This window comes from Triticum dicoccoides, chromosome 4A (genome assembly GCF_002162155.2).
Source record: "Triticum dicoccoides isolate Atlit2015 ecotype Zavitan chromosome 4A, WEW_v2.0, whole genome shotgun sequence".
Lineage (NCBI taxonomy): Eukaryota > Viridiplantae > Streptophyta > Magnoliopsida > Poales > Poaceae > Triticum > Triticum dicoccoides.
In genome coordinates this window covers 142,866,745-142,891,749 of record NC_041386.1, presented here as the reverse complement: position 1 = coordinate 142,891,749, position 25,005 = coordinate 142,866,745, and positions in this window count along the sequence as shown.

The following is a 25,005-nucleotide window of genomic DNA, read 5'->3' as shown; positions in this document are numbered from 1 at the left end:
TGTGTATTACATACGAAGTCAAGCTCAAGGAATATCTTGGGTAATAGGGTCTATAGGAGAGTTAGGTTTCAATTCTGTGGAACTGTGGATTATGGGCCCACCATGCGGGTTAAAAGTAGAAGGAGCGGTGACATCTTGCACGGTTATGATAACAAGGCAAGTCAGATGATAGCCTATCAGTTACGTCGGCAACAACATCGGTACCAAGGGCGAGGGACAAAGAGAACCATTTTCCTGCTCGTTGAACGAGGCGGACCAGTAGGCAAAGTTCTCATCCATCGGTGGTTACCGAAATGTTATCAACAGTAGTAACAGGGTCTTACTGACACGGTTGTACTCTAAGGTGTTTTCATAAGAGGAAGAATATTACTGCTTAGATCATATAGATCAGAAGAAACGTTAAACCAACCAATGGAAAGGAAAATATGATTATCAGATTAAACAAAACAATGGAAAGGAAAATGTGTTTAAAACACATATTTCAAGGGTATATCCTTCCCAAGGACAAGTAGAGCATGATATCCTTGATAGGATATAATGTAGAAAACTCTTTAGGTAGGGGGAGAAATTTCATGACATTACCCATACAACGGTGTTTGGATAATTGAGCAGGAAACATTTAACATTGGGCTTCAAATGTTCTCGTTGAAAATCGGAGTACCACAGACATGCTTCGAGATAGCATTGACATAGACATTGGGTAAAGACCAGACTTTGGATACACAAAGGACCCATCAGGAACATCTTATAGAATATGTCTTACAATTTCCTCATGGACGAATGACTAACCTTGTAAAAGGATACTATACCAATAGGTCCTCCGACCAGGTGTGCTAGGCATGATATCACCTTACTGGGTTATATAAAGACCAATGCTAGGACTCTTGGAAAATGTTCCAACCATCATATCTGACCAAGTTTCAAATCTAATTGGTGTCCGGATACCTCAGACTCGTGATGCCTGAGAAGGAAGGTGCAATAACAGTTGACGCAAATACAATCTAACATTCTCGGGAAATTAACCAGGGTCATTCGCGAGGTCCGATACCCGGATTGGTTGGCCAACCTTGTCGTTGTGCTAAAGAAGGGAGGGAAGGAGCACATGTGTGTCGACTTCACCAACGTCAACAAGGCATGCCCGCAAGATCCGTTCCCGCTCCCCCGCATCGACCAGATCGTCGATTCCACCGCACAATGCGACCTTCTATGCTTCTTGGATGCCTTCTCTGGGTATCACCAGATCAAGATGGCGGTAGAAGACGTCGAAAATACAGCCTTCCTAACCCCGTGTGGGGTGTACTGCTACACATGCATGCCATTCGGGCTGCGTAACGCAGGGGCGACCTTTCAGCGGCTGATGCACATCACCTTGGGCCCGCAGCTCGGGAAGAATGTTGAGGCTTACGTCGATGACATTGTGGCGAAGTCTCGGGAGGCCAGGACCCTGATACAAGACCTGGAGGAAACCTTCGCGAGCCTCAATGCAGTGAACCTGCGGCTCAACCCAGAGAAGTGTGTGTTCGAAGTCCCCTCGGGCAAGCTCTTGGGTTTCCTCGTGTCCCACCGAGGCATCGAGGCTAACCCGGAAAAGGTTAAGGCGGTCGAGGACATGAGCCCGCCAAAGACCCTCAGAGAAATGCAGAAGCTCACTGGACGCGTGACTGCGCTAGGGCGCTTCATCTCCAAGTTGGCGGAGCGAGCGCTGCCCTTCTTCCAGCTAATGAAGAAAAAGGGGCCCTTTGAATGGACTGAAGAGGCCGACAAGGCGTTCCAGGATCTCAAGAGATACCTGACCAGCCCTCCGGTCATGGTGGCTCCGCGCCCTCAAGATCCCCTGGTGCTTTACCTCTCCGCCACTCCCTACTCCGCCAGCGCAGCCCTGGTGGCGGTTAGGGAGGAGCGTCGAATCAAAACCACAGCAGCAGCCCGGGACAAGGCAAAACAGGAACAAGGAAGGCCCACAGAAACCGCCACCGCGGCTGAGGAGGATCAGCCGCCACAGAGGAGTGCACCGGAGGCGGAAGAGGCCCCTCTCCCAGGTGGCCAACCTCAGGAGGCCTCATCACCTCAGGAGGCGCCATGGTCTCCGGAGGGTGCCACCAGCACTGACGCACCCAACCTCGTTGAGCACCCAGTGTACTTCGTCAGCACGGTGTTGCGGGATGCGAGGGCACGGTACCCCATGCCTCAGAAGCTCCTTCTCGCGCTACTGGTGGCCTCGCGCAAGCTGCGGCACTATTTTCAGGGTCACCCCATCAAGGTCGTCTCGTCATACCCCCTAGAGAGAGTGCTCAGGAGCCCTAACTCAGCTGGAAGGGGCGCAGAGTGGAACATAGAACTGCAAGCGTTTCAGCTCGAATTCAGCACGACCAGAGTCATCAAGGGAGCAGTATTAGCAGATTTTGTGGCAGAATGGACGGAGGCACCATGCCTCAAGGCCGACGAGGATCGGTCCCTCTCCCTGGGAAGCGAGGCGCTAGAAGGCTGGGTCATGTACTTCGATGGGGCGTTCTCCATGCATGGCGCTGTGGCTGGGGCGGTGCTTATATCGCTCACTCAGGACAAGCTCTACTACGCTGTACAACTCTGTTTCCACCAAGGTGAAAAGGTCTCCAACAACATAGCAGAGTATGAAGGTTTAATAGTGGGCATGAAGGCCGCAACTGCCCTGGGGGTGAAACGCCTCACCATCAAGGGCGAGTTCGTAGCTCCTTGTCAATTTCTCCAACAAGGTGTACGAGCCAAAAGATGAGCACATGGAAGCCTACCTTGCGGAGGTCCGCAGGATGGAGAAGCAGTTCTGGGGGTTGGAGTTGCAGCATGTGCCCCGTGGCACCAATCAGGAGGCCGACGACATCGCCAAACGGGCGTCCAGGCGGTTACCTCAGGAGCCTAGCGTCTTCGAGGAGCGGCTCTTCAAGCCCTCAGCTCTGCCGTCATTGTCAAACACGGCTCAGCCTCGGGAGGAGCTCCCCCAGCCACCTGCCTCAGGAGCCCCGGTCTGGGGCCCGGCCTCAGGAGCACGCCTGCTCCTGACCATGGAACCTCAGGAGGGGTGCTGGATCACGGAGCTCCGGAGTTACTTAACAAAAGGGACCCTGCCGGAGAAGGAGGAGGAAGCGGAGCGTGTGGCACGGCAGGCCACGGCATACTGCATCAAGGATGGAGAGCTCTACCGGAAGCGACCAAACGATGTATCCCTACGCTGCATCTCCAGGGAGCAAGGAAAGGAACTGCTGGAAGATATACACGGCGAAGACTGTGGACATCATTCATCATCACAGACCCTTGTCGGCAAGGCGTTCCGCAGTGGGTTTAATTGGCCCACCACACTCAATGATGACGTCGAACTGGTGAAAGCTTGTGAGGCCTGCCAGTTCCACGCCAAGCAGATCCATCAGCCGGCAGGAGGCCTACAGACTATACCCCTTTCGTGGCCATTCGCAGTCTGGGGGCTGGACATCCTGGGCCCGTTTTCTCGGGCGCCAGGGTGCTACCGCTACCTCTACGTTGCCGTGGACAAGTTCACCAAGTGGGCTGAAGTAGAGGCCGTCCGCACCATCCCCGCGGGTTCCGCGGTCAAGTTCATCAGGGGCATCGTGAGCCGGTTCGGGGCGCCGAACCGCATCATCACAGACAACGGTTCGCAGTTCACCAGTAACCTCTTCAAAACATACTATGCTAACCTTGGAACGCAAATATGCTACGCTTCGGTGGCGCACCCCCGAAGCAACGGCCAGGCCGAGCCAGCCAACGCAGAGGTCCTGAGGGGCCTCAAGACCAGGACGTTCAAGAAGAAGCTGGAGGCCTGCGGCAGAGGTTGGTACGACGAGCTTCAGTCCGTGTTGTGGTCCATCCGCACAACCGCGACCAAGCCGACTGGAGAGACCCCGTTCTTCCTGGTCTACGGAGCCAAAGTGGTCCTCCCTCACGAGGTCAGATGTCGCTCCGCGCGGGTCTTGGCGTTCAACGAGGCGCAGCAGGACGCCATGCGGGGGATGGACCTCGTGCTGGGGGAGGAACATCGCCGAGAAGCCGCGCTGCGAGCGGCGAGGTACCAACAAGCGCTGCGACGATATCACTGCCGCAACATCCGCCCCAGAACTCTCGAGGTAGGAGACCTCGTGCTTAGGCGGGTTCTCTCCAGGGAGGGACTGCACAAGCTCTCTTCCATGTGGGGGGGCCCGTTCAAGGTTGTTCATGTTTCCAGGCCCGGCTCCGCGCGCTTGGAGACTCAGGAGGGGGTGCCGGTCCAGAACGCATGGAACATCCAGCACCTCCGGAGGTTCTACCCCTAAAAAGGCCCAGAGCCTGTGAAGAAGGCGAATGCCTGTGAAGCTGTCGCGTTTTGGAAAAGGCCCAGAGCCTGTGAAGAAGGCGAATGCCTATGAAGCTGTCGCGTTTTGGAAAAGGCCCAGAGCCTGTGAAGAAGGCGAATGCCTGTGAAGCTGTCGCATTTTGGAAAAGGCCCAGAGCGTGTGAAGAAGGCGAATGCCTGTGAAGCTGTCGCGTTTTGGAGAAGGCCCAGAGCCTGTGAAGAAGGCGAATGCCTGTGAAGCTGTCGCATTTTGGAAAAGGCCCAGAGCCTGTGAAGAAGGCAAATGCCTGTGAAGCTGTCGCGTTTTGGAAAAGGCCCGGAGCCTGTGAAGAGGGAAAATGCCCATGAAGCCTACTTCCCCCAAGAAAGGCCCGGAGCCTGTGAAGAAGGCCAACGCCTGTGAAGCTCGCCGCCCGTGACACTCTGACGTAATAATGAGTTGGGGCTGTACACGCCCCAGAGTCTCAGGAGCGTCGGCCTCAGGCCCTGGGGCTCCCTCCCACGCGCAGTGCAGCACTTAGCTCCGCGCTGGTGAGAAGACGTCGAAGACTAGATTAGGTGCCGGACGCGGCTTTTTCATTTGCTTTCCGCAGTTGGCTTGTTCATTTTCATTCGAAGTTTTATGGAAGTTGTTGCCGTCTTTGGCTTGTGGTTCTTCGACTTTTCACTCTCCTGCCTCGATTTCTCTTATGCAAGGCCTCGCGAGGGGGTAGCCGAGCGCCCTCGCGAGTGTTCCTGTCCTAGTCGTTCAAAGGTTTCGTGACCTGGGTCCATTACAGGAGCACCCCTCTAGTCCGTGCCCCACGGGCACCGCGACACAAACACATGGCCTGGGTCGGTCGCCCCCTCACGGCTGGGGCCAGGAACTATCCACGCGCGGGCACGTAGTCGGAAGGCACGATAACGGAAGCAAAGCGATGATTAACAGCAATAACCCAGACACGCCCCTGCGGGGCTCCACGCTACTGTCTTTTTACGCAGGAAAAAGGAAAAGAAAGAGCAAATCAGGCGCAGCTCGCCTCACACCGGCCTGCAGGGAAGACTCGAGCTGCCTCCGGGGCTCAGGCAGACTCCCTCTCGCGCTTCACCAAGGCGCGACGGCGGGCAGACATGCTACCACCTCCCAAGCAGGTATGACGGCGTGGAGGCTAACCGCGGCCACCGCTAGAAGAGTCGCCGCCTAAAGAAGAACCGGTGAAGCTTGGGGAACCCTGAGCGCCGCCAATCACGCGAGCGCTGTCCTCTCCATCATCGCCGGGGCTGGGTTCCCGGCCGCGGTCGTCGTCCTCTGGGCAGCACCCTGCGCGGCGACCGTCTTCGCCAAACACCCTCACGTAGAGGGTGGCATCGCCATCAAACTTGAAGTGCAGGGTGCACCGATGGCTCAGGCCACGCGCGCGGGCAAATGTCTGCCAACCGCGGGTCAAGGCCAGGCTCCCGGCTGCGGAGACCTCCGGTGAAGCCCATGAGGCCCGGCTGCAGCAGCCGTCTGCCTGAAGCCAGAGGCCGCCCGGGGCGCCGGCCGGGAGCTCGCCGAGGAGGAAGCGAGGAAGTTGAAGCCGGGTGCTAGTCGGCTCCACCGACCACACAACGAACTCCGGCAGCACCTCTGCAGCGCGAAAACGCGGCCTAGGGGAACGTGTGACCGAAGCGCGCCCCCCGGCCACAGCAGTCCACCCGTCACCGTGCTGGAAATTGTCTCCACGGCCGCGGGGAGCTGCCGTGGTGGCCACAGGATGTTTGCGAGGGCGCCCTCGGCCGCGCTTGGGCGGGGGAGAGGCAGGCTCAACCTGGTGAGCCTTCCCCTTCTCTGCGGGAACCTCCTCGACGGGGCCATGAAGAAGAAGGAGAAGCGAGGGGGGATGAACTGGAAGGGCGCGAGCCAATCCGTACTTATAGCCGGCGAGGGCCAACCATCGCCCCCCACGATCGCAGGTAATCATGACCCGCTTTGCATGCGAGGACTTGTCCAATCCGCGCAGTTGCCGAGGCGCCGCGGGGAAGTGGAGATGCCCACATCCAATCAACCGCCACGCGGCGCCCAAGGCCGCAGGCTGTTAGGGCCCGCGGCGCTTCGCTCTTGCCCTTTCGCCTCCCTGCACGACCAAGTTCGGGCGCGCCTTGAGCCTGGGGGCTACTGTCGGCGTTCTGGGAACGGGGGTCCCCAGACTTGCCTACCTGCGGCCTGCGGCGTGGCTCGAGGAGGGGCCCAGCACGACCCATCTTCATCAACACAGACCCAAGACCCTCGCGAGGCGTCAAGCCTCGCGGGGCGGACGACACGGAGCTTCCTCGGGACGACCTCATCAGGCTGGCTCGCGAGGAGGCGGAGAGATCAAGGCGGGGTACCTCACGAGGTGCCCGTGACGCAAGCCATGACGACCAAGGGTGCCAGGTGGGCGCCAGCCCGCGCAGTGTCCTCCTTTCCTCTTTGGTGCAAAGGGAGCAAGCGCAGGCGAGAGCATCAAGCAAAGGCACCCGTTTCGGTGCAACGAGACCAAGACCGGTCCAACGGCAGGGAGGAAGTCATTGTGGAGCCCAAGCCAGCGTCACCACCAGAGCCTTTGGTAGGCGAGGACCAACTTTAGTCAGGATAAGTGTACCAGATGTTCCCCTTCAAAATGGTCAATTGTTGGCGCCCTTCCCGCTCAATATTTGGGAAGAGGCCCAGGGCATTTGCCTATAAATAGGACTAGCCACCCACAGGGTAGAGGAGAGATTGGAGATCAGAGATTGGAGATCAGAGATCGGATCAAAATCGGAGAGAGAATCGAGAAGAGAGAGAGAGACAGAAGGGTGACTGAACTCCTCCTAGCAGTTCATCCCCCCAGCCACAAACAGACCCTTGCGAGGCTGTTCTTCCTTGTATTGCTCATCATCATCAGCCCAAGAGGCAATCCACCACACCACACACTGGAGTAGGGTATTACACCACAACGGTGGCCCGAACCAGTATAAACCTTGTGTCTCTTGTGCTGTTCTTTCCATAGCTTAGATCTTAGCAAGCCGGAGGGGTGCAGGTAGGTAGAAAGTGAAATCTCCGCGCGCACCCCAGTGTTCGAACCTCAAGGGTCTGCCGGAACCCGAAATCCGACAAACTCTAGACACAAATAAAAAAAATACAAGCTTTATATTACAAGCCAGGGGCCTCGAGGGCTCGAATACATAACCTCGAATACACAAGAGTCAGCGGAAGCAACATTATCTGAGTACAGACATAAGTTAGACAAGTTTGCCTTAAGAAGGCTAGCACAAAAGCAACATCGATCGAAAAGGCAAGGCCTCCTGCCTGGGAGCCTCCTAACTACTCCTAGTCGTCGGTGGCCTCCACGTAGTAGTAAGCACCCTTGTGGTAGTAGTTGTAGTCGGTGGTGTTGTCTGGCTCCTGGGCTCTGACATCTGGTTGCGTCAACCGGAAAGAAAGGAAAAGGGGAAAAAGGAGGGAGCAAAGCAACCGTGAGTACTCATCCAAAGTACTCGCAAGACTTACATCAGATCTAAACTACGTATGCATCTGTATCAAAGGGAAAGGGCTGCATCTGTGGACTAATCTACAGAAATGCCAGAATAGAGGGGAGAGCCTAGTCCTATCGAAGACTAGCATCTTCAACATCTTCAAGCATCATGCAACATCAGGAGAGATAAGAGTAGCATAAAGAAAAGTAGTAGTAGTGTTATCAACCTCGGCCAGAGATCCTTTCTCGACTCCCTACGAGAAAGCAATCCCAGAGCCATACTATCCATTCATCATAACCATGTATCATATCCATTTCTCATCTCAAGTATCCAGTTCTAGTTGTATCGATCGGGATACAACTCCAAGTGTCCGTTACCGTAGGACAGGCTATCGATAGATGTTTTCTTCCCTGAAGGGGTGCACCAACTTACCCACCACGCTCGATTAACTTCGGCCGGACACACTTTCCTGGGTCATTCCTGGCCTCGGCCAAACAATACGCCGCAACCCGACCTAGGCTTAATAGAGAGGCCAGCACGCCGAACTAAACCTATGCCCCCAGGGGTCATGGGCCATCTCCCCGGGAACTCCTGCACGTTGCGTATGCGGCCGGTGAGCAGACCTAGCTACCTCCTTCAACAAGGCAGGAGCTTACGCAGTCCAACCCACCGTGCGCTGCTCAGTTGCTGATGTCTATTAAGCTTCGGCTGATGTATACGACGCAGAACAACCATACTATGCCCACGTGATGGTTAGTGCTATTAGGCCAGAGGCCCCTCGGATCAAATATCCAAACCGTAGTGGATTAGGAGCACGCGGTAATGAGCAGAGACTCATGAACGATGTGACCCCGTCGCCCTGTCTCGAGTACTTGCGGCAAGGGCTAAGAATGCCCGGCCACGCCTCATAAGTATCTTGCGGGCACCTTCCAGGTTAACCCGACTCCACATCACTCGCTATTAAGCTCGCGCGGGTACCCCTCGGGGCCGGGCCGTCTTTAGTAACATGATTCAGTGTAAAGCCATAGTAACCGTAGTAACTGTGTGTCTAACACCAATGGGAAAACCCGAGGAATCACCCCCGTTGAATTCCACTCGATGTTATCATCAAGGTGAACATAAGAGGATCCACCCACGAGGTTCACACTTGAGGGGTTGCACGACAGAGCCGTAACGGAAGTGGTTAAGGAGGAAATCACCCCCGATGACCACGACCGGATAGCTACATTACAGAGATCTCATCAGGAGTGATGTATGAGGTTCCACCCTCGGCACTCGATGGTAACTCTGCAGAGTCGAGCAACAAAAGGGAAAAGTGATGTGCGGTGTCGGGGCCTGGACGTCGATCACGTTGATTGAGTCATCGAACATAAAGCGGGGCAACTAGGACAAGGTGGGGGTCACTAATAGATCTCTAACCAACCTATACTAAGCATTTTAGGATAAGCAGGTAACAAAAACAGACTATGCATCAGAGTAGGATCATACATAAAGCAGTAGCACTTCTAATGCAAGCATGAGAGGGAAAGAAATAGGCCATATCGGAATGCTCAAGGGGGTTTGCTTGCCTGGAAGCTCTGTTGAAAAGGAAGAAGTGTCGTCGTCGACGTAGCCGATCACATGGGCATCATCAGGGGTCTCGGGGTCTACCGGAGAGAAGAGGGGGAAGAAACAGTAAATACAGAGCAAACACATGCATGGCAAGACAAAAAGCGGTGCTAGGGTTGTTCTAACACAGTACTACGCGACACCGGCGAAGGGGGATAACATCCAAAAAGTTCTCCCGGAGTTAGGCATTTTCGGACAGGCGAACTGGAGGGCAAAAGTTCGATGTTTGCTATGCTAGGGACAGGTGACAGATGAACGGAGAGCATATTCCGATTTGTCTCGTCGTTCTGAGAAACTTTCATGTATAAAACATTTTCATCCGAGCTACGGTCTATTTTATATGAATTTCTAAAGTTTTAACCAATATCCTAGAAATCCCTGAAATTTTGTCAAGTCTGAGAATTCGACAGTTTTTTAAACATCACTTGGCTGTTTTCCAAAAGCTATAACTAATGTTATGTAGTTCTAATAAAGACACTACATATAAGTGTTTTACTCTGCATCAACAACACTACAAGGCCATGCCATTAGATAGTCGGAACAGCTCCTGTAACAGGTGAACTTACAGCTCTGAAGTAGCTAAGACGGTAAATCTGTTTTTCAGTTTTCTCTCTTAAGATAACATAGACTTTTGTCATTTTTATAGGAATTAATCCATGCCGTATTTAAATTTGGTCCAATGGAATAATTTGGAGGTTGTCATGTGTACTCCCAACACAAATTAATTTCAGTGAAGTTAGACTTTGTTTAACCATAGTTTTGTTGCCATCCAGAGAGCTAAGAAGGTAGAAATAGCAAAAGCTAGCCAGCGCTACAGTAACATTCTGTTACTGTAGCAGCGAAACGCAGCGGCAAGAGCGGCAAGCGCGGGCGGGCATCTGCGAGCGCGGGCACGCGCGCGGACGGACAAGGGAGGCCACGGCGGTCAAGCACAGTGGCGTAGCAGGCGGGAGTAGCAGCAATAAGAAGTAGAGCAAGGCAGAAGCAGCATCGCCTCACAGGGAGAAGCAGAGGCGCGGCCAGCGCGGGACGGCTGTGGGTGCGGCCGGGTGCGGGGACGGACAAGGCCCGGGCGTGGCCTAGCGCGGCACGGAGGCGAGGCAAGGCGCAGACACGGGGTGGCCACGACACGGTGGTTCGGGCAGACGCGAGTTGCGCGGACACTGGCCGTGACGGACGACGGCTATGGTTACGAGCGGGAGACGCACTCCGGCGATGGATCGAGACCGGGGCGAGGGGGAATCAAGGGAGGAGCTCACGGCGAATCTGTAGAGGAGGGCAGCAGGCTCGGGGAAGGGTTGTAGCCAGTGGGTCGAGTGGAGAGGCGACGACATCCGCGGCGGAGAAGGTCGCCGATGGCGACGGTTCGAAGGCGTCTAGGCTTGGGGTGGTCCCCGGGACGGACGTAGCCGCCCGCCGCGGACCTCCTGGACGTGCTCCCGCACGCCGAAGACAACGGCGGTTGCGACGCTTCACGACGACGTGCTTCGATGCGCCATGGCTATCTCTAATCAAAGAAGGGAGAGGGTGAGGGAGTGAAGGTGGTTCAAGCTAGGGTTTCGGGGGGAGGAATCCTGGCATCTTATAGGGCGTCGAGGAGGGCGGGATGGCCGCCACGCAGCCGAGGGCGCGACCATGGCATGCGGATGACTGCCACGACCGCCCCTCTGCTTCTGTAGCAAAGAGGGAGACAAGTGGGAGGGGGAGTGGGCTGGGCCTCCCTGTACTTTGCATTTGGGCCCAAGCGTACAGTGCATGTTCTATCTCTTTTCTTTTACCCTTTTTATTTATTTAACACACTCGGTCTTTTACCAAACTTAGCAACTAAATGACTTTTGGTTAAATGTGTAAATTGGCACATAAATAATAGGCAAAATAATGGAGAGGCTACAAAGTTTGAGATAAATTTGGAAAGTATACATTTTAGTTTATTTTGAAAAGACCATTTTATTTATTGTTGGAGCATTTATTAATTTCCTAAGATTGTTTGGTGAGTCAAATGATGTTAGCCACAACATGACAATGATCAGGGGGAATTATAGAATAGTTTGCACATTTTATTTTTGACATTTGAAAACTTTTAAAGTTGGACTTGATTTTAAATTTTGAATTTGAACGGAGTTTGAATCGACGCGAGTTTAACAACAGTAATCGTGGTGACATGGCATCATTAGCAGAGGGTTACTGTAGCTTAATTATCTGGGTGTCGCACTCTGATTCAGTCCGGCGATCTCCGCAGTGTGAGAGGCAGCAGCCACTACAGGTATCTGCTTGAAACAGGAGAGAAATCAATGTCTTTTAGTGAGTCTTCCTGAGATTATGAATTCGATCCCCTATCCGGTTCTTTCTTTCACCGAACAGTGTATCAGGGGCTACTATCTATACTATGACACTCTTCGATAACTCATAAAACATACCTCAAAGCCTTTTATAAGACTGATACAGGCTTCGTTCAGTCCACTCTCGGTCGACTGAATTTTCTCAATCACCGCGCCCATCAGGGCACGGTGTTCATCAATGATGGAGGCATCTCGTAGCGCCACCAACAAAGCATCCGACACTTCTGCATGGACAGAGGTTGCCGACGGAATCTTTTTCCCCACGTCTCCGGCCCCTGCGGTTCGACCTCCGGGCGCCACCTTCACGGTTTTTTCCTTTTCTCCTTGGCCGGGGTCCTTTTGGGATGAGGTCTCGGTGTTTGGCACCTGTTTGGAGGAAGGGTCCTTCGGGGGCGTCCTGCTCTCCACGGCGTTTGAGCTCAGCAGGTCCTCCGATGAGGATTGTTCGGTACGGGACCATGCCGGACTACAAGAAATATATGGCTTAGGTTAAAATACTAAGCCACGATGAGTCCGGACACTTAAACGTATTTGGATACTTACGAGTTCACCAGGAGCTGGGCCCTGGGATCCCATGCCAGGCCGCTGTCGGCGGCGGAAGGAGACTCCCCTTGACGAGGAATCTTTCCTCTTTCGGGTAGTTCGGCCTCCAAGGATGCGGAGGCCGTCCTCTTCCTTCTTCCCTCCGTAGGGGGTTCATCTACCTCCTCCTTTTCGTCCTCTTTGAAGGCGGAATGGGCATCAGAGCCTTCGGGTATTGTGCCCGAAGTGCCGCGACGACGAAGGCCGCCCCGGGTCTTTTTAGCCTCCTTCTTGGCCGTCTTCTTCGGCACCTTGTAAGGCGCCGGGACCAGCATCTTCGTCAGAAGTGGGATGGCCGGGTCTTCGGGTAGCGGGGCCGAACAATGGATTCGCTCCGCCTTCTTCCTCTAGCTCCGGGAAAAGTTGAATAAACACGCGTCAAGCGCTTCCTTTGGGTCATGCAGATGGAAAAGTTTGATAAAATCACCGAACTTGCAGGGCGGGACAGTTGGTACCCGCGGTCTTTGGCGTAGTCCGGCCATGATTTGCTGGACTTAAAAAGCACCTTCCAAATGTCCTTGTGCGACGAGCCAAAGAGCCTTCGCAAGGTTTGGTGCCCGGCGGAACCAAATTCCCATAGATTGCAAGTCCGGTGTTGACAAGGCAGTATCCGATGGACTAACATCACCTGGACTGCGTCGACTAGTTCAATGTTCTTATCTCCCATATCTTTAACGTGTGTCTGGAGCACCGACAGTTCATCGGACGAGGACCCAAGACGTAAGCCGCTGAGGGGCGCCGGATCGAAACTCGGGAGAAGCGGGCCGCTCCTTACCGCTCGGCTCAGTGATGTAAAACCATTGTTGTTGCCACTCCTCGACAGAATCATTAAAGGTTCATGTTGGCCATATGACGTTGGACGTCTTGCTCACCATAGGGCCCCCACACTCGGCGTGCTCACCGCCCACCATCTTGGGCTTCACGTTAAAGACCTTCAGCCATAAACCAAAGTGTGGCGAAACACGGAGAAAAGCCTCGCACACGACAATGAATGTCGAGATGTTGAGGAAGGAATTAGGGGACAGATCGTGAAGATCGATCCCATAATAGTACATGATACCGCGAACGATTGGGTGGAGGGGAAATCCAGCCCACGGACAAAGTGAGGGAGGAATACAACCCTCTCGTGGGGTTCTGGAGTGGGGACGATCTGTCCCACCGTCGGAGACGGTGGCCGATTTTCTTGGCCAGATACCCGGCCTCCCGAAGCTTTTTGATATCCTTCTCTCGGATGGTAGAGGCCATCCATTTGCCTCCTGCTCTGGATCCAGACATCTTTGGAAGACCTCTTGTGGGTAGAGGAGGTGAGCACTCGCGTTGGAGCCTGAGCAGAATGGTATGAGTTGGGAAGAAGGTATGGGTGAAGAGGGTGAATTCTTGTTCCTTTATAAGGGCGGAAGAGGCGATGCGCCTCCCGCTCGCTTGGTAAAACCTCTTATTCCCCAAGCGCCATAAGTAATGGCGCGGTTGGGTTACCCACGTCCGTATTGATGAGAATCTCGTAATAAGGGGGACACAATCTCTGCTTTGACAAGACGTGTCGAGAAAACCGCCCCGCAATATGTTTGGTGCTGGTTGAGAAAAACGGTTCGAATAAAGACCGGGCCGTGACATGATGTCATGCTGTCAAAACGTGTCAGCAGATTGGATTTGTGGAAATGTTATTCTCTCTACGGTGGTATGTGGAACTTGTTTTGCAGAGCCGGACACTATCATTGTGTTCAAAATCTTCTATGGAGTATTCGGAGGAGGAACCCGCCTTGCAATGCCGAAGACAATACTGCGCGCCCGACTCATCGTCATTGAAGCCTGGTTCAGTGGATACTGAGGGAGTCCTGGATTAGGGGGTCTCCAGGAAGCCGGACTATATCCTTTGCCTGGACTATTGGACTATGAAGATACAAGATTGAAGACTTCGTCCCGTGTCCGATGGGACTCTCCTTGGCGTGGAAGGCAAGCTAGGCAATACGGATATGTAGATCTCCTCCCTTGTAACCGACTCTGTATAACCCTAGCCCCCTCCGTGTCTATATAAACCGGAAGGTTTAGTTCGTAGGACAACATACAATCATACCATAGGCTAGCTTCTAGGGTTTAGCCTCTACAATCTCGTGGTAGATTGCTACCTCTTGAGCTTGCGTTGGATTTTCCCGAAGAGGAAAGGATGATGCAGCAGAGTAGCGTAAGTATTTCCCTCAGTTTTTGAGAACCAAGGTATCAATCCAATAGGAGGCCACACTCAAGTCCCTCGTACCTGCACAAAACGATAGCTACTCGCAACCAACGCGATTAGGGGTTGTCAATCCCTTCACGGTCACTTACGAGAGTGAGATCTGATAGATATAATATTTTTGGTATTTTTGGTATAGAGATGCAAAGTGAAAAGTAAAAGGCAAAGTAAAAAGCAAAGCAAGATTAAAGTGACGGAGATTGATATGATGAGAATAGACCCGGGGGCCATAGGTTTCACTAGTGGCTTCTCTCAAGAGCATAAGTATTCTACGGTGTGTGAACAAATTACTGTTGAGCAATTGACAGAATTGAGCATAGTTATGAGAATATCTAGACATGATCATGTATATAGGCATCACATCCGTGACAAGTAGACCGAAACGATTCTGCATCTACTACTATTACTCTACTCATAGACCGCTATCCAACATGCATCTAGAGTATTAAGGTAAAAACAGAGTAACGCTTTAAGCAAGATGACATGATGTAGAGAGATAAATTCATGCAATATGAAATAAACCCCATCTTGTTATCCTTGATGGCAATGATGCAATACGTTCCTTGCTGCCCCTTCTGTCATTGGGAAAGGACACCGCAAGATCGAACCCAAAGCTAAGCACTTCTCCCATGGCAAGAACTACCAATCTAGTTGGCCAAACCAAACGGATAATTCAAAGAGACTTGCAAAGATAACCAATCATACATAAAAGAATTCAGAGAAGATTCAAATATTATTCATAGATAGACTTGATCATAAACCCACAATTCATCGGTCTCAACAAACACACCGCAAAAATAAGAAGATTACATCAAATAGATCTCCACAAGAGAGGGGGAGAACTTTGTATTGAGATCCAAAAAGAGAGAAGAAGCCATCTAGCTACTAACCATGGACCCGAAGGTCTGAGGTAAACTACTCACACTTCATCAGAGAGGTTATGATGATGTAGAAGCCCTCCGTGATGATGGCCCTCTCCGACGGAGCTCCGGAACAGGCCCCAAGATGGGATCTCGTGGATACAGAAAGTTGCGGTGGTGGAATTAGGTTTTTGGCTCCTGTTCTGATCGTTTGAGGGTACGTAGGTATATATAGGACGAAGGAGTACGTCGGTGGAGCACCGAGGGGCCCATGAGGTAGGGGGGCGCGACCGAGGGGGGTGGGCGTGTCCCCCACCCTCGTGACCACCTCTTTGACTCCTTGGAGTAGGGTCCAAGTCTCCTGGATCACGTTCGGTGAGAAAATCACGTTCCCGAAGGTTTTATTCCGTTTGGACTCCGTTTGATATTCTGTTTCTCCGAAATACTGAAATAGGCAAAAAACAGCAATTCTGGGCTGGGCCTCCGGTTAATAGGTTAGTCCCAAAAATAATATAGAAGTGGAAAATAAATCCCAATATAGTCCAAAACAGTAGATAATATAGCATGGAGCAATCAAAAATTATAGATACGTTGGAGACGTATCAGGCATCCCCAAGCTTAGTTCCTGCTCGTCCTCGAGTAGGTAAATGATAAAAAGAGAATTTTTGATGCGGAGTGCTACTTGGCATAATTTCAATGCAAATCTTCTTAATTGTGATATGAATATTTAGATTCGAAAGATTCAAGACAAAAGTTTATATTGACATAAAAATAATAATACTTCAAGCATACTAACAAAGCAATTATGTCTTCTCAAAATATCATGGCCAAAGAAAGTTATCCCTACAAAATCATATAGTCTGGCTATGCTCTATCTTCACCACACAAAGTATTTAAATCATGCACAACCGCGATGACAAGCCAAGCAATTGTTTCATACTCTAACTTTTTCAAAACTTTTTCAATCTTCACGCAATACATGAGCGTGAGACATGGATATAGCACTATATGTGGAATAGAATGGTGGTTGTGGAGAAGACAAAAAGGAGAAGATAGTCTCACATCAACTAGGCGTATCAATGGGCTATGGAGATGCCCACTAATAGATATCAATGTGAGCGAGTAGGGATTGCCATGCAACGGATGCACTAGAGCTATAAGTATATGAAAGCTCAAAAAGAAACTAAGTGGGTGTGCATCCAACTTGCTTGGTCATGAAGACCTAGGGCAATTTGAGGAAGCCCATCATTGGAATATACAAGCCAAGTTCTATAATGAAAGATTCCCACTAGTATATGAAAGTGACATAACGAGAGACTCTCTATTATGAATATCATGGTGCTACTTTGAAGCACAAGTGTGGTAAAAGGATAGTAACATTGTCCCTTCTCTCTTTTTCTCTCATTTTTTTGGGCCTTTCCTCTTTTTTATGGCCTCTTTTTATTTGGGCTTCTTTGGCCTCTTTTATTTATTTTTCGTCCGGAGTCTCATCCCGACTTATGGGGGAATCATAGTCTCCATCATTCTTTCCTCACTTGGGACAATGCTCTAAAAATGATGATCATCACACTTTTATTTTTCTTTCAACTCAACAATTACAACTCGATACTTAGAACAAAATGTGACTCTATATGAATGCCTCTGGCGGTGTACCTGGATATGCAATATGACAATGATGAATGTGTCATGATAAACGGAACGGTGGAAATTTGCATGGCAATATATCTCGGAATGGCTATGGAAATGCCATGATAGGTAGGTATGGTGGCTGTTTTGAGGAAGGTATATGGTGGGTGTATGATACTGGCGAAAGGTGCGCAGAATTAGAGAGGCTAGCAAAGGTGGAAGGGTGAGAAAAAGTGCATATAATCCATGGACTCAACACTAGTCATAAAGAACTCATATACTTATTGCAAAAATCTAGAAGTTATCAAAGCAAATTATTACGCGCATGCTCCTAGGGGGATAGATTGCTAGGAAAAGACCATCGCTCGTCCCCGACCGCCACTCATAAGGAAGATAATCAATAAATAAAGCATGCTCCGACTTCATCACATAACGGTTCAACATACGTGCATGCTATGGGAATCACAAACTTTAACACAAGTATTCTCTAAATTCACAACTACTCAACTAGCATGACTCTAATATTATCACCTCCATATCTCAAAACAATTATCATGCTCCAGTCTTTTCTTAGTATTCAACACACTCAAAAGAAAGTTTCACAAATCTTGAATACCAAACATATTATTATTAAGCAAATTACCATGCTATTAAGAGACTCTCAAAATAATTTAAGTGAAGCATGAGAGATCAATAGTTTCTTTAAAACAAATCCACCACCGTGCTCTAAAAGATCTAAGTGAAGCACATAGAGCAAAATTATAACACTCAAAAGATATAAGTGAAGCACATAGAGCAAAACTACTTAGCTCAAAAGATATAAGTGAAGCACATAGAGCAAAACTACGTAGCTCAAAAGATATAAGTGAAGCACACAGAGTATTCTATCAAATTTTAATTCATGTATGGCTCTCTCAAAAGGTGTGTACAACAAGGATGATTGTGGCATACTAAAACAAAAGACACAAATAAAACAAGACGCTCCAAGCAAAACACATATCATGTTGGTGAATAAAAATATAGATCCAAGTAAATTACCGATGGAAGTGGACGAAAGAGGGGATGCCTTCCGGGGCATCCCCAATCTTTGACTTTTTGGTGTCCTTGGATTATCTTGGGGGTGCCATGGGCATCCCCAAGCTTAGGCTCTTGCCACTCCTTGTTCCATAATCCATCAAAAGAATTCACCCAAAACTTGAAAACTTCACAACACAAAACTCAATAGAAATCTCGTGAGCTCCGTTAGAGAAAGAAAACAAAAGACCACTTCAAGGTACTGTAATGAACTCATTCTTTATTTATATTGGTGTGAAACCTACTGTATTCCAACTTCTCTATGGATTATAAACTATTTTACTAGCCATAGATTCATCAAAATAAGCAAACAACACACGAAAAACAGAATCTGTCAAAAACAGAACAGTCTGTAGTAATCTGTAACTAACGTAAACTTCTGGAACCCCAAAAATTCTAAAATAAATTGCTGGAAGTGAGGAATTTATCTATTAATCATCTTGAAAAATAATTAACCAAATATCAGTCTTCAAATAAAAATGACAGCAGTTCTCATGAGTGCTAAAGTTTCTGTTTTTTACAGCAAGTTCAACAAGACCTTCCCTAAGTCTTCCCAACGGTTCTAATTGGCACAAACACTAATTAAACACAAAAACACAACCAAAACAGAGGCTAAATAAATTATTTATTACTAAACAGGAGAAAAAAGCAAGGAATAAAAATAAAATTGGGTTGCCTCCCAACAAGCGCTATGGTTTAACGCCCCTAGCTAGGCATAAAAGCGAGGATAGATCTAGGTTTTGCCATCTTTGGTAGGCAATCCATAAGTGGCTCTCATGATAGTTTCATATGGTGATTTTATTTTCTTTCTTGGAAAGTGTTCCAGGCCCTTTTTTTAATGGAAATTGAAATCTAATATTCCCTTCCTTCATATCAATAATCGCACCAACCGTTCTAAGGAAAGGTCTACCAAGAATAATAGGGCAAGAAGGATTGCAATCTATATCAAGAACAATGAAATCTACGGGCACATAATTCCTATTTGCAACAATAGGAACATCATTAATCCTTCCCATAGGTTTCTTAATAGTAGAATCCGCAAGATGCAAGTTTAGAGAGCAATCATCAAAATTACAGAAATCTAGCAAATCACACAAAGTCTTGGGAATAGTGGAGACACTAGCACCCAAATCACACAAAGCATAAAACTCATGATCTTTAATTTTAATTTTAATAGTTGGTTCCCACTCATCATAGAGTTTTCTAGGAATAGAAACTTTCAACTCAAGTTTTTCTTCATACGATTGCATCAGGGCATCAACAATATGTTCGGCGAAGGCTTTCTTTTGACTATAAGCATGTGGAGAATTTAGCACGGATTGCAACAAGGAAATACAATCAATTAAAGAGAAACTTTCATAATTAAATTCCTTGAAATCCAATATAGTTGGTTTAGCAACATCTAGATTTTTATTTCTTTCAATCCCACTTTCATCAATTTCATCATAAAGATCTAAATACTCCGAATTTTTAGAACGTCTTCTAGGTAAAGGAAGATCATATTCAGTTTCATCAAGATTCATATTACAAAACAAAGATTTAATAGGAGACACATTAATAACTTTTAGATCTTCATCTTGATTTTCATAGGAATTGGGTTTAGCGGCCATCTTATTGACTAAGGTGGCTTGCATATCTGAAATTTCAGAAGTCATCTTTTCTAGATGAGCAATTTGGGATCTTATACCATCAAATTCTTTAGACATATCATCAAGCTCCTTATTCATATAACTCATAAAACTTTTTTGTTCCTTAAGCTCGTTTCTAAAGAAATTATTATGCTCAAATTGCAAAACTATAAACTTCCTAACGTTGTTTTCGATCTCCTCTAACATTTTAAGGTGAAGATCACCAAATCTCGGTTGGGCCATTGAGACAAACAAGCAATCCAACACACGAGCAAACAAAAAGGCAAGCGGGCAAAAAGAGGCAAATAGAGAGGGAGGATAGAGAGAGAGAGGGCGAATAAAACTGCAAGGGTGAAGTGGGGGAGGGGAAAACGAGAGGCAAATGGCAAATAATGTAATGCGAGAGATAGGGATTGTGATGGGTACTTGGTATGTTGACTTTTTGCGTAGACTCCCCGGCAACAGCGCCAAAAATTGTTCTTGCTACCTCTTGAGCTTGCGTTGGATTTCCCCGAAGAGGAAAGGATGATGCAGCAGAGTAGTGTAAGTATTTCCCTCAATTTTTGAGAACCAAGGTATCAATCCAGTAGGAGGCCACGCTCAAGTCCCTCGTACCTGCATAAAACGATAGCTACTCGCAACCAACGCGATTAGGGGTTGTCAATCCCTTCACGGTCACTTACGAGAGTGAGATCTGATAGATATAATATTTTTGGTATTTTTGGTATAGAGATGCAAAGTTAAAAGTAAAAGGCAAAGTAAAAAAGCAAAGCAAGATTAAAGTGACGGAGATTGATATGATGAGAATAGACCCGGGGGCCATAGGTTTCACTAGTGGCTTCTCTCAAGAGCATAAGTATTCTATGGTGGGTGAACAAATTACTGTTGAGAAATTGACAGAATTGAGCATAGTTATGAGAATATCTAGGCATGATCATGTATATAGGCATCACGTCCGTGACAAGTAGACCGAAACGATTTTGCATCTACTACTATTACTCCACTCATCGACCGCTATCCAGCATGCATCTAGAGTATTAAGTTAAAAATATAGTAACGCTTTAAGCAAGATGACATGATGTAGAGAGATAAATTCATGCAATATGAAATAAACCCCATCTTGTTATCCTCGATGGCAATGATGCAATACGTGCATTGCTGCCCCTTCTGTCACTGGGAAAGGATACCGCAAGATCGAACCCAAAGCTAAGCACTTCTCCCATGGAAAGAACTACCAATCTAGTTGGCCAAACCAAACGGATAATTCGAAGAGATTTGCAAAGATAACCAATCATACATAAAAGAATTCAGAGAAGATTCAAATATTATTCATAGATAGACTTGATCATAAACCCACAATTCATCGGTCTCAACAAACACACCGCAAAAAGAAGAAGATTACATCGAATAAATCTCCACAAGAGAGGGGGAGAACTTTGTATTGAGATCCAAAAAGAGAGAAGAAGCCATCTAGCTACTAACTATGGACCTCAAGGTCTGAGGTAAACTACTCACACTTCATCGGAGAGGTTATGATGATGTAGAAGCCCTCCTTGATGACGGCCCTCTCCGGCGGAGCTCCGGAACAGGCCCCAAGATGGGATCTCGTGGATACAGAAAGTTGCGGCGGTGGAATTAGGTTTTTGGCTCCTGTTCTGATCGTTTGGGGGTACGTAGGTATATATAGGAGGAAGGAGTATGTCGGTGGAGCACCGAGGGGCCCACAAGGCAGGGGGGCGCGCCCTAGGGGGGTGGGCACGCCCCCCACCCTCGTGACCGCCTCTTTGACTCCTTGGAGTAGGGTCCAAGTCTCCTGGATCACGTTCGGTGAGGAAATCACGTTCCCGAAGGTTTTATTCCGTTTGGACTCCGTTTGATATTCTGTTTCTCCGAAATACTGAAATAGGCAAAAAAAACATCAATTCTGGGCTGGGCCTCCGTTTAATAGGTTGGTCCCAAAAATAATATAAAAGTGGAAAATAAAGCCCAATATAGTCCAAAACAGTAGATAATATAGCATGGAGCAATCAAAAATTATAGATATGTTGGAGACGTATCATTGATCAACTCTTCTAATACTCATATCATCAAGAACAATCAAGAAGGACGTAGGGTATTACCTCCATCAAGAAGGCCCGAACCTGGGTAAACATCGTGTCCCCTGCCTCCTGTTACCATCTGCCTTAGACGCACAGTTCGGGATCCCCTACCCGAGATCCGCTGGTTTTGACACCGACAATGGTATTTGACACCGGAAGTGTTTCGGGACGTACCGCGAAGGAATCGGGTCATCCGAAGGGGTTCTGGGCACCGCCCGGCAAGTTATGGGCCTTATGGGCCAAAGGAGGGGACAAACCAGCCCACAAGGGGGCACGTGCGCCCCATCTATTGTTTGTCCAGCCCTAGGGAAGGAAAAGGGGGAGGGCCAGCCCCTCCCGCCTTTTCCTCTCATGGGAGAAAGGAATGGGGGCACCCTCCCCTGCCTTTCCCCGCACTCCAAATAAGGAAATGGGGGGCGCGGCTTGGGAGGGACCCCAAGTAGGATTCCTTCTACTTGGGAGCCTCCTTTGGCTGCTCCCTCCGTCCCACCTATATTTATGTTGGAGGGGGGTGCCTCACACACAACGGGCAATTGCTTAGCCGTGTGCGGCGCCCCCCTCCATCGTTTACACCCCCGATCATATTTTTGTAGTGCTTAGGCGAAGCCCTACGGAGATCACTCCACATCACCGTCACCACGCCGTCGTGCTGACGTAACTCATCTACTATCTCGCCATCTTGCTGGATCAAGAAGGCGGAGGACGTCACCATGTTGAACGTGTGCAGAACGTGGAGGTGTCATACGTTCAGTACTTGATCGGTTGGAGCACGAAGAAGTTCGACTACATCAACCGCGTTGTTAAATGCTTCCATTTACGATCTAGGAGGGTACGTAGACATACTCTAACCATCGTTGCTATGCATTGATAATCCACAAGTATAGGGGATCGCAACAGTTTTCGTGGGTAGAGTATTCAAGCCAAATTTATAGATTCGACACAAGGGGAGCCAAAGAATATTTGAAGGTATTAGCAGCTGAGTTGTCAATTCAACCACACTTGGAGATTAATTATCTGCAGCAAAGTGATCAGTAGCATAGTAATATGATAGTTTTGATAATAGTAGAAGTAGCTATGGTAACAGTAACAGTGATAGCAGTAGTTTCGTAGCAAGTGTGCTTTTCAATATGAGTCGGGTAGGAAGAGGAAGATCGGGCGGGGAAAACGGGGTTCAAACCCGCAACTTCTGGCGTGATAGACCAGCACTCTAACCAACTGAGCTATTTTGTAATTCTAGATTAATAGTACTTAGAATGGCTTTTTCATATTGAGAAATTCTGTCTAGTTGCATTCGATCACAGAAGCCGTTGACAGCAGCATAAATCACAACAATTTTTTTTCAATTGGAAGTGGTTCATACCAAAAGAGATGCTGGTATAATATTGGGTCTCCCCCTCCTGCAGGATCAAAAAAGGAAGTATGAAAGGCCGGAGGGCTTTGTACCAACCATTCTAGCTTTTTTTTTTGAAATTTCATTGACCAAGAGAAGTTGAAGCTGCATAGACTATTTGGATCGCTCCTATTATTACTAACCAGTAGATATGTCATTGAAACAAATATGTTTTGTCTCTATTTTCTTTTCGGATGAGCCAGCCGATCCTAACATAATTTTGGAGGAGCCGGACGACTGAGCCTCAAAAAGAGAAATTCTAGATAATGTTTCCTACCCTGAAATTTTCTTGTCGACCAGCTATTAAGTCAGAGAAGTCATCAACCTATTACTAGTGTCAGTTCTATTAAGAGAAGTCATCAACCTATTACTAGTGCCAGTTCTCTTCTTCCTCTCTACCAATTGAAAGTAAGTATTGATTTCGGTTAACTTTGACTCACTTCATTTACAAATACAAAATTATTGGTTTGGTAAATTTAGTTATATGGATAGCTAATCTTTGGGTTGACTTGGTTATAACTCTAGTTCTAGTGTTTGTTGTTGGTTGTTCAGAGGATAAAACAGTTTCTAAGATGTTGTTCCTGAGTCCCAGGGTGAAGGTAAATGAAATGGTGGTCGTGGGGACACCGACTCCCATTATTTTCTCGAGGCCTGCTTTGGTTAAATCGGCGGAGGCTTAGCTCTTTTCAAATATTGAATATCTCTCCTTGTCGGCACAATTTAAGCAGAATAAAATATGTATTATCAATTTTTTAGAATCAAATTAGTCTGTTTTTTTGCTATTTCAATTAAAGGGACTAAAAAAGAAAAGGAGTATTCTCAAATTGGACTTGGTAAATATCAGGATAATGATATGGATTGTGAATGACTTACTTAATAATAGGGATTACTTAAAATTTGTAACCCTCATTAGCAGATTCATTTTCAGTAGTTTCCCTGGTCAAACTAGAGGTTACCGGGAACCACAAGGAAAATGGAACACGAGCAGGAATGTTGGACTGGGTCCTTCCATATAGTTGGCTTGATGGCCCTTGTGGACAGAGTCTGTTCTCATTAGAGAATTGGCCTTAGAACTTTGTGATCAAGACCTTTGGTAACTCCAGTAGAAACTTGAGGGAGCTGAGCCGATTAATCTCAGGCCGTATAGATACTCGCATGATCAAAAGGCAGCAATTGAAAAGTTAGTCAATGAAATGCTAGCGGCTGCTGTGATTAGGTTAACAATATAGGATAATTTCATAGGCATTGGATCGATGAATTGTTAGATGATATTCATCATGAGACACTTATAACTTAGGGTGATACGGCACTAGCTCCAGTTCATCAATATAATGTAGGCATGTATTCCATAAATAGTCATACGTTCTTATGGAAAGAATGTGACGCCCGGGGAATTAAGCTACAGTGATCCTCTGCTAGTGATGCCATGTCACCTCAATTATAGTTGCTAATCTTGAGTTAGTTCAAAACCGGTCCAAAATTCAAAATTCAGATTAATGATAACGATAAAAGTTTTCAAACATTAAAAATAAAATGTTCGGTTTGTACTAAATATTACAAAGGTAATTATAGTGCAACAGACATATTTTTTATAAAATGGCCAAATGGATTAAATGATTTAAGCAGAAAAGAAATAATAAAAGAAAATACAAAAGGAAAGAAAAACAGAAAACCAAAAGGAAAATAAAACAAAAACAACAGACACCCCCCCCCTGCTGGGCCAAGTGGCGCAGCTGGCCTCCGCCGGCCCAACCGGCCAAAGGCCCAACCGGCCAACCCCACTCCTCTCCTTATC